The 5,520-nt window shown below is 37.3% G+C and overlaps 1 pseudogene; it reads right to left on the bottom strand.

Moving 5' to 3' along the window:
• Nucleotides 1-747: 747 nt before the first annotated feature.
• LOC147962819 (uncharacterized) lies at nucleotides 748-1,651 on the bottom strand (annotated as a pseudogene).
• Between the last annotated feature and the right edge of the window lie 3,869 nt (nucleotides 1,652-5,520).

Below are 5,520 nucleotides of genomic sequence, written 5' to 3'. Positions count from 1 at the left end.
AAAAATATAGTTTCACTAGAAGTGACCTGATAAGTTGCTGATGAAGAAGGGGATGCCTTGGGCATCCCCAAGCTTAGACGCTTGAGTCTTCTTGGAAGTTCCTGGAATGAACCACTGGGGCATCCCCAATCTTTGGCTTTTCACTCTTCTTGATCACATTATATCACCCTGTTCTCTTGACCCTTGAAAACTTACTTCACACCAAACTCAAAGTAATTCTCATTAGAGGGTTAGTGCACAATCAAAAATTCACATGTTCTCCTTGGACACAAGCATTATTAATACTTTTTAGACATTAGCTATAGCCATTGATGTTTTGTGGAGCAAAGAAATCCACTCGACATAGTAAAAGAGAGAATGCAAGTAAAAAGGCAGAATCTATCAAAACCTGAAAAGTCTGTAAACACGAATTTTTTCTGGCACATACGTTGCTCAAATGAAAAACGCAAAGCTATAAAAAATTTCGGAAATAGCTGAGGATTAAGCACAAAAATTTGCAGGTCATTTTGATCTTTCTGTGAATTTACATGAATTTAAGGGTGGACAAGAGAAATCTGTTTCCTGCGCAGAAATCCAAATCTAACCTTGACTTTCACTGGAGACTTTACTTGGCACAAAAAAATGCGAGAAAATAAAGATACAAAGAAGTTGCTACAGAAGTAAACAACACCTTGACTCAAAGAAAGCAGACATTGCAAAAATAAAACCATGGGTTATCTCCCAAGAAGTGATTTTCTTTAGCGCCTTTTAGCTAGGCCCAGAAAGCAAGAAGATGCTCACATAAGAAATATGAATTAAGCAAAAGAGAGCATCAAGAAGCAAGTATAAAACAAATTGAAGTCTAAACCACTTCCTATGCATAGGAATCTTGTAAAGAAATAAATTAAAAAAGCTCAAACTAGAAACCATGGGAAGGTAGAACTAGAGGAACTTCAAAACTTTCAAAAAAAGAGAGGTGTTTCAGTAACATGAAAATTCCTGCAACCATATTTTCCTCTCTCGTAATAATTTTCAGTAACATCATGAACAAACTAAACAAAATAATTATCATATAAAGCATGTTTGTCATGCTCTAAAAGCACACAATTCATATCAAGATCAAAAATAGTGGGATCAAAATTAAAAATAAAGACCTCTTCTTTCTCACTTTTAGCAATAGCAAAACAAGATGATTGGTCACTCTTAAAATGTACAGAACACATTATAGCAATCCTTTTTCAATATCATTATAATTTATAACATCAAGTAACATAGGACCATCATCCAGAGCATTCTCATATAAATTTTCTAAACAAACTTCCTCATTATCATGCATATCAATAGTTGGAATAAATAGAGGATTATCATAGGATTTATCAAAGTAGCATGGATTATCATAAATAAGTGTAGCAATATCATTCTCACAAGTTTCATTCATAGTAGTATCAAGGTCACAAGTATATCAAGTTTCAATTTCATCAAAAAGGGATATTTCAAAAGAATCAATAGGATCATCACAATTATCAATATAACACTCATCCTCCTTTGGTAAGCATGGAGGGAAATCAAATAAGGTATGAGTTAAAGAGTTACTCTCATTGGGAGGTAGACATGGGTAACTACTCCATTCTTCCTCCTCTTGATCATCACTCTCCTCCTCTTTTTCATCCATGAGCTTCCAGATTCAGCAATTTCTTCTTTCATAGGCTCCTGCAAGGCATTAGTCTCCTCCTTCGGGTGAGAGCATCTATTAAGATATTTAATTATGTAGCAATTACAATCCTTGTAATTATCAAAGAAATATTCAAGTATAGCACAAATCTCGTATTTATAAGGTGCATCATCAATACTTTCAAGCAAATAGGCAATTTCGAATGCACCCTTCCAAGAAATAAATTCATCAATTTGTTCCACATCATAAAAGTCATAATTTCCCTTAACATAAGAAGATATGGTAACATTATCATTATACTCACATTAAAAAGGGAGGTGTTTATACCTCCTGCAGCAACAAGGTTTATCAAAGCAATAGATAACATTATAAGTAGAACACAAGTTTCTAGCAATGATGTACAATTCATTAATTTGTTCCCATAAGTATTTCCCTTTTTGTGATAAGCGGTGTTCCTTATAATATTTTTGTTGTTCTTCCGTGAACACACCTTTCCAATAAGATCTAGTTTCAAAGAAATCAACCATTGATAGAAAGCATGATAAAGCAAATAAAAAGCAAAACAATAACAAAGTAAAAATGATTGGAGGTGAGAGACTCCCCTTGCAGAAATCCTCTTCCTCCCCGGCAACGGCGCCAGAAAAAAGCTTGATGGCGTGTAACACATGTTCGTTGGGAGACCCCAAGAGGAAGATATGAAGAGCACAGTAGCAAGTTTCCCTCAGAAAGAAACCAAGGTTTAATCGACTAGTAGGAGAAAGAAATCACGTCCGAAGGTTGTTTTCAGCTAATGTTGGCAGGGCGCACTACCGGTTCATCAGCAACATGGAATCTACACGACACAATCAAATTACTTTACCCCAACGAAGCAGTGAGGTTGTCAATCTCACCGGTTTTGCTGAAACAAAAGATTAGACGTATAGTGTGGAAAATAGCACTTGTTTGCAGTAATGAAAGAGAACAATGATGGCAGTGAAGAAAACTTTAATTGCGGTAGGAAAACAATGGTTGAAGTGGTTGTATTATCAGTGTAAAGAAATGGACCGGGGTCCACAGTTCACTAGAGGTGTCTCTCCAAAACAGATAGATAACATGCTGGGTAAACAAATTACAGCTGGGAAATTGACAGATATAAAGGCTACACCGTAGTGCATATGCATGACATGATGATTACTATGTGATTCATGCAAGAATTACAACAAGATGCATACCCCGTTATCCAACTGCATCTATGACTAATAATCCACCCTCGGAGTGTCATCCGATCAAACCTTGCATATTAAGTTGTAAGCAACAAATAATTGCATTAAGCAAAGTGTGTAATGTAAACAATAAAATTATTCTTAGACAAACCATTGTTGTTTTTCCCCTAATGGCAACAACACATCCCCCGCCCGTTACGTTTCTGTCACTCGGGCGTGAGTGAAAGGGAGGCATGAACCCACTATCGAGCATAAATACTCCCTCTTGGAGTTACAAGTATCTACCTGGCCAGAGCATCTACTAGTAACGGATAGCATGCAAGATCATAAATAACATACACATGAAAGAACATGATAGATTGATAATCATTGGACATAGCATTCAATATTCATCGGATCCCAGCAAACACAACATGTAGCATTACATTAAGATGATCATGATCATGTTAGGCAGCTCACAAGATCTAAGCTTGAGGCATAAAGAGGAGAGAACAACTGTCTAGCTACTGCTATGGACCCGTAGTCCAGGGATGAACTACTCACATATCACTCTGGAGGCAGGCATGGTGATGAAGAGCCCTCCGGTGATGATTCCCCCTCCCGGAAAGGTTCCGGGGAGAGCTCTAGAACCCTCCCGAACTAGAGTTGACGATGACGGCGGGTACAGAACTTTTTGGTGGAAAAGGCTCGAGTGTTTAGGGTTAACCCGTGGAGGAGCTTAAATAGGCAAAATGGCAATGTTGGTGGGTGGCCTGGGGGCCCACACCACCAGCTGGCACGGCCAGGGGGCGCCGCCCTATGGTGTGGGCCCCTGAGGCCCCCCTCCGGGTCTCCTCCAGACTCCGTGTACATGACAACTTTCTAAGACTGGGAATTTGTTTCGTCCAATTCCGAGAATATTTCCAGAACAACTTTTCTGAAACAAAAAATGGGAACTGGCTCTGTGTCATCTTGTCAATAGGTTAGTCACAGAAAATCCATAAAAATGGCATAAAGTGTATAGGATTATGTAGCATGTGGCATGAAAACAACATGGAGCATCAGAAATTATAGATACGTTTGAGACGTATCACTAGCAATTAGCAATGCCGGAAGGTTGTCTCTCTTTGTCGGTGCCGAGTCCTGAACGACGGAGCGCTGACGGGTTGACACGAGTGTACGAGTGCACACAATAAGAGGGATTACACATGTGATCCTTGACAAGGGAAGACTTAGCGACATCCTTACAACTAGGTCTAGTTGTGAGGATCTATGATAGTTCAGATCTCTTCTACGACTATATCGAATCCGCTGCCTGGTGAGTCGTTATCATGATCCTCGCATGTATGGGCATGCCCCGTTATCTGCATAGTGATTTTGGCGGACAACATAGGGCAAAAAATAAATAAATTGTACAGTGTAGACCAGCATAATGTTCCGTGACTCTTGTGATATTAATATTGAGTAGTATCTTGGGTGAATACTCTGTCAACTTTATTAAAAAAATCTTCAAAAAATATGAATATTGTGTCAAGAATATTTGATATTGGTGTAGAAATTATTTGGTGCCTCAATTATGTAATGATTCTATATTGAAACATGTATAAAATCATGTTAAACTTGATACCATACGATTCATATCAAAATTAGCAGTTCCAAAAATTATTTAGAATAATATGGAAATCAAGTATGTGAAAAAAAATGTCAAAGTGGTGAGGGGAGAAAAAGAAACAATGACATGTTAACACGAGAAAAGGTCAGGGGTGTCTGCGAAACCGAAATGGACTTAAAATCGGAGCTGGACAAAGGCGGGGGCCTTTCTAAATAATACTAGCTCGAATCTCCAACAAATTGATGGTAGTATAGTGCTGCCGGGCGAAGGGGGCAACTTACAAGTGCAATTATCTTTCCGAAAATTTCTCAATGTCTTAAGAAAACTGAGAGAAATCATGTGCCATTACAACCTTGTCATATTGTTGGATTGCCCGTAAACAACTTATAATTTGGCTATCTGATTAGATTGGGTGACGACATATATTGTGTATTATCTTTTTTGCTAGAGGCGTCGCCTTTAGAGAACATCTTTTGTTGTCAGGGTGTTGCCCACGACTAGCTAGCTGTTGCGAGCCGTTGATCACTTGGTGGTGTCTCTTTTTTTTGGGGGGTGTTTTGGTGGTATATTTTTTACACTTTGATTAGCTCTTAACAACATGTTGATGCATAGTCTGGTCGCAATTGGCATCTTATTGATATTAATATTTTCTTTTATAAGAAAAGAGTAGCAAAAGCCTATACTATATGCAAAATTTCTCATTGTTTTGGAGAGGAGATTTTATGCTCTCGAGCTTCAATGATTTCTTTAGTTAAAAATAAAAAAAAGTCCATTTAAAAAAATTAAAAATTTCTGAAGAAAATCATGGTTGTTCTCACTGTTATCTTCCATAAACATGTAAAATTTCAATTTGAAATAATTTTTGTTTTGAGCTACGCAAAAATGAAAAATGTGTAGACCTCAATATATATAATGAACAGTGCATATTTTTCAAATGTTCAGATTTCATCATTTTGTGTAGTCCATAATAAAAAGAATTTCATGTTGCGATTTTGCATGCTTTATATGATACATCATTTTCTATGTTCATATTTACTCCATTATTTTCTGAAACTTATAAATCTATTTTTTATCTC

This window comes from Triticum urartu, chromosome 7A (genome assembly GCF_056163025.1).
Source record: "Triticum urartu cultivar PI428250 chromosome 7A, HENAU_Tu73, whole genome shotgun sequence".
In the NCBI taxonomy this organism is placed as follows: Eukaryota; Viridiplantae; Streptophyta; class Magnoliopsida; order Poales; family Poaceae; genus Triticum; species Triticum urartu.
The sequence above is the reverse complement of the archived record's forward strand: the minus strand, read 5'-3'. Positions and strand labels throughout refer to the sequence as shown.